The sequence below is a fragment of the Coffea arabica genome, chromosome 1e, assembly GCF_036785885.1.
Source record: "Coffea arabica cultivar ET-39 chromosome 1e, Coffea Arabica ET-39 HiFi, whole genome shotgun sequence".
In the NCBI taxonomy this organism is placed as follows: domain Eukaryota; kingdom Viridiplantae; phylum Streptophyta; class Magnoliopsida; order Gentianales; family Rubiaceae; genus Coffea; species Coffea arabica.
In genome coordinates this window covers 35,910,780-35,921,058 of record NC_092311.1, presented here as the reverse complement: position 1 = coordinate 35,921,058, position 10,279 = coordinate 35,910,780, and positions in this window count along the sequence as shown.

Below are 10,279 nucleotides of genomic sequence, written 5' to 3'. Positions count from 1 at the left end.
TTGGGTTGTAGATTGGAGGTTCAAGCTTCGCACCCTTTTAGTTAAAAAATTTAAAGGATGTGCAAGATTACCTTTTTGGTCTAGATTGGTCTGTCTTCTATATAATCCTTATACAACTCAATTAGATTTTCCTTCTTTATAGATTAGGATAGTATAGATGCTGCAAATTGACCTAAAACAAACTTTTAGTAATAAATTGACCTAAAACCAACTCCCTCTAGAGGAGTTGGCCACCACATTAATTGTGGAGTGGGTAGTCAAGGTTCAAATCTTGCCTCCCATCAATGTGTCTCAATATGAGGTTTGCTATAGTAGTTCAGTTCCCGTCAGGTTCTCCCGACTCAGTTGGGCCACCCCATAGAGTAGGTTCCCCCAGGAGTAGGAGTAGGTTAGGCTATGCTAGATATATCGTTACGACAAAAAAAAAAAAAAAATTTAGTAATAAATGGAAATAGTGGAAGAAGGGGAAGACTCCATGACTTTGGAATCAAGGGAAACTTGCCAAGCAAATTTTGTTTAAGGCGACTATAAATGAACAGAGGAAAATATAGGTAATTGCCACACAAACAACCAGGTATCGCATCGGGAGCTTGGAAATTCTATTAAGTTTGTAAGAAGCAAAAATGACAAGCTGTTGATGATTTCTAGTTGAAAAAATTAAAGACAAGTTCACGTTTATAGGTCAGAAATTCATACATGATGATAACTTCTTATAAAGGTTTAAATAGATTACAGAGTTAACATGTTAGAATTCTCTCTATGTAATGGTAAATCATAGGTTTCATCTACTGGCCAAAAGTAGGTTTAAATAAATATTCTCAAGATATGGTTCACAATTCATTTCAAAGTTGCTATAGATAGTGTGTAAAAATTTCAATTTCACCAAAATTAGGAGAAAATTTGAGGAAAACGCTAGGAAGAAACCTTAACCGCCATAGAAACTGGCCGGGAAGCCGATGGTGATGAGCAAAACTGGTACCGACGCCGACTCTAGTTGCAGCCAGTAGTCAAGCTAGTGTAGTCTTTTTTCTAGCCGGCTAAACCATGGACTTTCTTTTATTGCCTCTTTTCTTGTTCGTTCTTAATTTCGCTTCATTTCTTCTTGGTTTCACTTCGTGTCTAATTAAAAGCACATCAAATTCTTCACATAAACATGCAAAGATTTTTCAATCTTCATTCCAATGTGTTTGACTTCCCACAGCACTTCAATATATAAGATCTCAGAAACTAAACCAATAGAAGTGTTTTTTTTTTTTTTTTTACTCAACATTCCAGATGGTAAATCAACCAAAAACTTAGCTCTTCGATATTTTATCAGCTAAAATGACACTAAAACAGCCACAAATATATACTAAAGCACATATGTTATCCTCACTAAACAAGTAATGTGACACTTGAATCATTTCTTATTTTGCAAGCAAGAAAAGAAAAACAAACCAAAGTAAACAAATAAAAGTATTGAAGTATCAACATATTCAAACTTATTTTTAAAGCATGAAAGAGATTGATGCGATAGCGGAAGCGTGAAAATAGAATTTGATTCATGAACGAAATTCATAGAAAAGAATAAGGGCGATCGATTCACGATCAAACCCCAAAACACAAATCAAATATTTGAAGGAAACAAAGAGGAAATTCTCAACAATTGGATAAAACCAACCAATATTTGATTAATAAGAGAAAATTCATATTACAAAAATCCTAGATATGCCTATTTATAGGTTAAAATGCCCTACCCCAAAAAGGAAACAAAAAACACAAGAAAAACTCTAAATGAGCTAGAGTTGTGTTCAACCACCACCAAAGCCCGGACAGTGTCCGACCCAATGTTCGGCGCCCGACATCATTGGAATTAGTTTCCGAAAATGATTTACGGATAGATCCACGAGGCTCTACTGAGAATCCGTCTGCAAATCTTCAATAATAATGCCTCGAAACAATTTTCTTTTGGCCAACTATCACGCATCCTAAACCACTGGGCCAATGGCTCAGTGGCCACCAGCCCCTACAACAGTCTCCTTAGTCTCCCCTCCTCCTAAATTAGGATAGAATAGATTATACAAATATATTTTTGCTGACAAAAAAAAAAACTATCACGCATCCTGATGACAGCCAATAATAATAATAAAATCCGCATTTAAAATAGGTAAACTATGAATAAAACTATAACATTTATCCTAAATTCGACTCTAAATAATTTCTTAAAATGGGGATGATGGATGCCTAAACCCACGAGGTCCTCATTCTACATCAAAGATAATCATCATTCAAACTTTAAATTCTAATTTTAGTACTTTATACTATCAAATAAAGAAAAGTTTATCATATTCATATTTGATCAAATCTATATCATATATTATCTTTAATCTAATTATGCTTCTCATGTAACTATTATAATCAACAAATGTAAAAGCTTAATTTGAAACCACACCTTATAACTAATACAAACAAGGTTAGAAAACTTGGAGAAAATTCCTGCTTTTTTCACTTTTCATCCTTTCTTTTCTTTTCTTGTTAAATCTTACTTAAGTAATGAACTTGTATTTCGACGTGAAAGTAAACATTAGTGGATAAATGCCCTCAATTACCCAATCAAATTACAAACTCTAGTTGCTTTACATACCTTCAATTTTACTATTTTATATCAAAGTCGACATTAATAGATGAAAATCGCTGGTTACTAAGTACTTTTATAAGAACGTTTTTTATTGAAATACACATTTTATTTCTTTTTCTCCCTTTTTTTCTCTTGCAAAAGAGAAAACCACTTTATTTAATCCTTGGAAAAAAAAAACTAGAACAAAAGAGACAATCACTAAAAAATGTCTTGTATTCATCAATTATTCTAGTCACAACTCACATAAATATAACATGAACAATAGATTTCATTAACTCAAAGAAATCTCGGCATGACAAACTTTATAATACAGTGCCATTCTCAAAATCAAAAAATTTTAAGTTCACACAATCACAATCTCAAGATGTCCTGCTCATGTGCTCATATCAACAAATAGGAAAGTATCAAGTTTCAACTCAAAACACGTTCTTCACTCCTAAGTTTCAAATTATCTTTAACACAGATAGACATGAAACAAATTAGCATGAGATACTCCCACTGTATGTTAACATGAGTCGGCATTAATGTGGTAAAGTTTGATTGTTATCCTATGATGAACATTCAACTTGCTCTTACACAAATGAAGATAGACAAACTTGGCAAATTCATTAAAGAGGTATCAAAATAAATGACAAGATATCAAAGTACCATAACCCAATTATTACACACCCAAAAAAAAAAGTAACTTGAGCAAAAGCTATGGAAATGAAATGGAAATAATATTAGGTGCCTTCTAACATGTGCTTCTTTCTAGTTATTAACTTGACTACACTTCCATATTTCAAGGAGATTTCTTGAAGGAATAATTCACTATTTTAAGTCATGGTAAGGCAACAAAAAGCAACTCCAATCCACTGCTATCTACCATGAATGGATTATTTCTTACATAATATATAGCCATTAAGTTGAAAGGAAAAATATTTATCCACCCCAGTAGCTCAAAAGGTGGTTTAATTATAAGAGCCATATAATCAAATAGTGAGAGAGGTGGAAGTGTTTTACCTCTTTCAAGTGTTTCTTTGACAGTATCTCTTTTGTGTATCACTTGAGAACTCACTAAAAAATCCAATAGGTTTAGCTTCATTGATGATGTCTTTTGAACTTAGGTTTAAAAATAATTGTTAATAGTTATCTATTGATGTTCAAGGTCCAACCTCCAAGACATTATCCAATGAAGCGGAAATGTTCTCATTATAGTTTCGATTATGTTCATCATTTCTTCAAAGTGCAATTCACTTTCCTATGTGACAACTTTACTATTCTATCTGCAGTTGATTTTAATTTTACTAGGTGAATTAACTTCGTGTATAGCATTCATTAACTTATCTAATAGTTCAACCATTACTTTGAGGTTCAAAGTGATTTGATTTATCCTTTATTCAATTCTATCTAATCTATTGTTGCATTTCTCAAAGTGTTTGGAAGTCACATTTGCTAGCTGTTTAATGGCTAACTCCTAAGATAATGTAGATTCATTTTGCACAAATTCCAATTAGAAAATAGGGAAAGTAATAGATTCACCATAGTTACATTGATTCCTCAATTCAAAATTAAAATATTTCATGCAACCAGGATTACTTTGACTAAAATAGGAATTATATTACTGAAATTCATCAAAATGATCCATATATTATACTTGCATACATTCATAAGTAGCATGATATCCACCACATAAAGTACAAGTTCTATAATTTGAAAGGACATCACTTTCCAATTTTGTTCAATCATGCGCATCAAATTGTCCAATTTAGTTTTTAATAATATAATTTCATCTGAATCAAGTATACTCGGAGCACTTCTTTGGTTATCTCTTCTATTGGTGCATTAGAAGGAGTATGGATCTTCCTTCTCTCATAACTTTTCTGCTTTTCTTGAAATATCTTCCTTCAACTCCTAAAATTTTCTTTAATTCTATTTCAAAAGCACAATTAGTCAAGAAAATAGATAGTAACTAAGTATTGCAAATAAAATTAATTAAAAACACGAAATGAAACCGATAACACACTATCCTAGATATTTAAAACACTAGAAACAAATGTTAAAATGTCTAAACTAATAAAATATGTGCTTAATATTGACATTGATTGGCTTCTTTCCTGGCAATACATGCCAGAAACTTGGTATGAAGTTTATTTAAACTTGACTTTTTCTTCTACAAGTACACAAGTTAGCAAGAGAATTTGAGTGTCGATCTAACGAGAAAAATTAATCAATTAATTGATGTAACTCTTCTATTAATTAGACTGATGATAATAGCGAGTAAATTAATCTAAAGTACAAAACATATAAAAAATGGTAGAAAAAATAACAATAAACTGCCAAATTGAGTTTTCATTTGTTGGCTAAACAATGACATAATCTCTTAACGTATGAGATATCTACTTTTGCTAGTGTACCCACCATATCTATTATACAACTCCATATTTACTTTCGTGGTATAAAACTTGCTACAAGTTCATTAGCTTTCATGAAATTACCTGTTTTGAGCCACACATGTGTATTTATTTTCATGAGTCTACAACTTCGATTTAGTGCTTTTACAAACTAGGAATTACAATCGATTACAAATAATGGTTTGTTCACTGTAATTGTAAAAACAAATGTATTAATAGCTTATACAAAATATAGTGAAACTAACCAGGTTGAATTCATCTAACAAAGAAGAAACTTCATCCTAACCCTAGTGAATAAAATTTAGTAACTCATAATAAAAATGAAAAGAAACAACAAATTTACTTTAAAACTAAACATTGAATTCGAATACCAAGAAATAAAGAGTAAAGGAAAGAAGTTCTAATACCAAAATACCGAAGAAAAGCTCCATTTCATTGAATTTTCAACTCTTTCCCAAACTTTAATTGCAAAAACAAATAAATTCTACACTAATCCTACACTAGATTTTTAAATAAATAAATAAATATATATTTTAGTTAACAACTACATTGTTTGTAACCTTCTTAATGATACTTTCAATGCTTCTTGATATTCTATTTATAGGAGACAAAAAATAAGAGAAAAAAGTGATAAAAAAAACCCTATAAAATTATAGCTACTATTGAACTACCATAGGATGTGGCAGTGAAGCCAATGGTGAGCAAAACTGGAATTGACGCTTACTCTAAATGGTTTCTACAAATCTAGGGGATAATTTCAAAAACCTTTCTTTAGGTTTTTCACAATATCACTCAACTCTCCTAAGGTTTTTAAATTTCACTTACCTTCCCTATCAGTTTGACAAGACTAAATATCCTTATCAAAGGTCACAAATTGACAATATTATCCTTGCACTCTTAATCACTATTTATGATAAGTGAATATTTAACGTACATTTTGTATGAATTTGGCATGAATTTTTGGTATGTTTTGAGAAGATTAAAGCCATATTTAAACTCTGTTGGTGATAATTGCTTAAATATTGTTTAAGAGTTAAGAAATTGATAAATGAGTGGATTAATGCGTAATTTTGTGAAATTGTGAAGGTAATTGATGTATGAAATTCATGCACAAGTTGAAAGAATTGTCAGGGTCATCCAGAGGACAAAGTACACAAGAAAGTGGGAGCAAAAATGTAGAAAAAGGGAAGAAGTGAAAAACTGGAAAAATGCTCAACACGGATCCGAGCTCGGATCCGTGTGTACAAGAGGGATCCGACCCCTCGTCTGTACTTCTGGCGGAGTGTATCCGAGGTCAGGACGATCCGACCTCGGATCCATCATGGGAAGGCCTCGGATCCTATAATCCGAGCTCGGATCCATTATCACTCCTCGGATCCGAGGCTCGGATCTGTCTCTCTCCTCAGCAAGTGGCACAGCCGTTTTTCTTTACCTTTCTCACAACTTTTACAGCTATTTTGAGGGACAGAAATCGGTGGCACATGCTTCTGCAATAAAAGAGAAGACCAAATGAGTGTGGACAAAAGGAACATCATATCTTTGACTTCTTTTTACAAAATCTAAGTGGAGGAAATTATGAAGTGAGAGGAATGGAATTTCTACCACCTTTTATGCAGAAACACAAGGGAGAAGCAAGGATAACCATACGTAGCTAGTTTTCCTTCTTGCAACAAGTTTTCTCTCTAGATAGGAGTACTCGGAGAAGCATTTTTTGGAGAGTTTTCACTTGTAATCATATTGTGCAAGAACATAGCAGGAATTGGAGAGCTTCACCTTCAATTGGCTAAGCTTTCTTTTATCTTTCTTATACTTGTACTTTAGGATGTTTTTGCATTAATAAACTTGTGAATTTGATTGTTAAATCATTCATGAGTAGCTAAACTCCTTCATCTAGGGAGTAGATGAAACTTATGGCTAAATAATACTAATTGAATGTGATTTACACTTGTTATATCTTGAGTTAACTTGTCTACTTGTGTAGCTGTGATTTCTTGTTATTATTTGATCACCAATAACTTGTTTACAGTTGTTATTGTTCAATGAGAATTGGTAATAACAATGGAAACACATGAGTAGAGCTTGAGTTGTATGTTCATGAAAATAGAAATACACTTAAGTGGATTACTTAGTATTTCATGAATTAAAACAGAGTTGTAGTAGTATTTCACCATGGAAATAGGGAAATCTATATTGCTCTAAGCCATTTCATCATGGAAATGAGACTTGGTAATCTTGGAAATAAATCTCTGGTTAAGCAAGAATAATAGCAAGAAGTAAATCCATTTATTTGTGTAGTTTATGCCATAAGTGGAGTCTACATCCCTAGAATCTTCATTAAGTGAAATTTCTCTATTTGCATTCAGCATTTGTTAAACTAGATTTGTATATCAGATTTGTAGATTACAGCATTAGATTTTCTCTGCTCAAAATTAATGGTAAGTCTAAATAATAGAGAGAACAGGGGCTTAGTAATTGTTTAAATTGCTCCTCGTGGGATCGACCCGATACACATCTTGTACTAAAATTGCGACCTGTATACTTGCAGTCCAACGGGTGTAAAATCGGAATTAAACTTGCATTGATACAAAAAGAACCCGTCAATTTAACAAAAAACCAAAACAAAAAGAAAATTTTTAAACCAAAAATTATAGATAAAAATAACCAAATCACTATCCAATATTGGTCCATATTTCTTTGTATCAAGGTAGTTGTGGGATAGCAAAAAACACGGATAAATTAAATCTAGTCAAAGTCAACCATTTAGAAAGATTTTGGTAAGTAATTAACACCTTGAAAATTTTGGTGAGACAATTATAAGTCAAGAAATTTTATTAGAAAATATTGTTTTAATACATGATATAATTTAAGTGTTACTAAAATTAAAATAATCTCTTCATACGTGTGGTTTGTAATATAAATCCTACTTATAGAAAAAAAATTATAAATAAGTCAAAATTTAAAAAATCAAGAAATGATCTAATGACCAAATATGTATTTAGAAATACATACATATACATTTATATATATATATATAGTTAAAACATCATTTGTTGTGCTAAATAATAGGAGTAGTTATGTATTTCTACAAAATTACTTGTTATTGTATTTATAAATGCTCATATTTTCATATTTTTACTTTTTAAAATTATTTTATTTTTTGTTATTGTTGTAAGCTTCATAAGTAGGATAATATAAAGGTAGTATTGAAACAAAAAAATTTACCTTCCTTGCATTTCGTCCAAAAGGGCTAAAATGTTATAAAAATGTCAATTTAAGGGAGGCAAGTGAGATTTTAAAATTTGAGAGATGCCAAGTGATATTGTGAGAAATGTTACAGGAGATTTCTAAAATTATCCCTAGATCTAAACAATCTAGTTGTAGCCAACAATGAAATTGAGCTGTGTTATTTCTAATTGACACCCCTTTCACGTGACTTTGCCTTGTTTGCCTCTTTTCTCGATAGATCTTAATTTAGCTTCATTTCTTCTTGGTTTTACTTCATGTTTACTTAAAAATACCCCCAATGCTTCATCTAAACATGCAAAGATCCTCCAATTTTTATTCAAAAGTGTACAACACAAGATCAAAGCAAATAAATCAATAGAAATGTTGTTTTTCTTCACTTAACACTTCAGATGTCAAAATAAATGAAAAACCTAGCCATTCGATACTTTGTAATTAAAACCACACTAGAACAACTACAAAATTATACTATATAAATATATATATATATTATACTTACTAAACACGTCACATGAAGATTGGTATTGGCTCTATATCATTAGAGATTAATCTTTGTCAAGCATAATTCATGTTGATTACCCAACTATGTTGTAGAAATAAAATTCGAGCATAGAAGTTTAATCAAGATATGACATCATTGCATAGGAAGTACCCTAGATATTTCAAATCACATTACAATGACATCGAAACGGTGAAAGAGCTAAACGCTTTATTGGATCACGTGAGGGTTAGTAGGAATCACCATAAGGAGATTCATTAAGAAACTAAATCACTTCAAGGATATGTTTTGAGTAAATTTATTTTTGTCATGTCCAATCTTAAACCATTTATTGCCATAGTTAGACCCACCAACCAATCTAAAGGAATTTTTTTTACCTAAGAGATTGATGAGTTATGTTAAGTTTTCTAACCTTTTCAGTTTGCCACATAGTTAGCTTAAGAAACGTTATTGCATTCTTGGGATTGGATGCCTTTACTCATATTAAAAAACACCACCATGTTTTTTTTATGTTGGAGCTAAAAAAGCAATTAGATATTATTGCTTTGCTATATCTTCACACAAAGATTTCTATATCTATCTGAGAGTATCCTCATTTTTTATTTTGTACTGTCTGTATAGTTGTAGTTAACAATAATTCTGTGACATGCCATATTTGAAACTCAATTTTATACAAATTCTCTCTTTGTTACTCCAAGATCCTTAATACTTACCTACTTTACCTATTGGAGACTTTAAATTGGGTTTTACATTACCAATGATGTTGCAAATTTAAATGTTGTGCTGAAGATGTTCTTATACTATTTTATCATCAATTAGATGTACCATTTTAATTTTAAAAAAATTCTCATAGTTGGCCGCTGCTGGTCTAAAAATCCTATTATACCATATTCAATTGAATTTAAATTTGTGAAATATCCATACTAGCATTTTTATACTTAGACTTAAATTGGCTGAATCAACTGGTTGAACTGGGAACAAACATCTGGTTCGTATTGATCTGAAAACTAGTAAAACTTGTGAGAATTAGATATTTCTCTTTTTTAGCTGATATTTATTTATATTCTTTTAAGTTTTGTTATTTTTCTTAATTCCTTAAAACAAATGAAGACTAATTTCGTATCTCAACAATATGTGTTATGGGATCTCATATTAGAAAGTGAAAAACAAAAAAAAAAAGCACAATAAAAAAAGATCGAGAAGAGAAAGGAAAAAGGGTGAAGAAGAAAAAATAATAACTAAATATAACTATAAATGGAGAGAGAGAGAGAGAGAGAGAGAGAGAGAGAGAGAGAGAGAGAGAGAGAGAGAGAGAGAGAGATCAGCATAGCAAATGTAAAAAGAAAAAGAATAACAGATGGTGAAAAAATTGAACCAACATCATAACATCCAGGTATGAATGAAAAAGTATTAATAAGACTTTAATTAGTTATGGGGTCAAGAACTTTTTTAGTTTTATATTTTGATGTTAAAAATTATGAATGCACCCACAAAACTTTTTATTCTATATTTTCAATCTTAAATTTT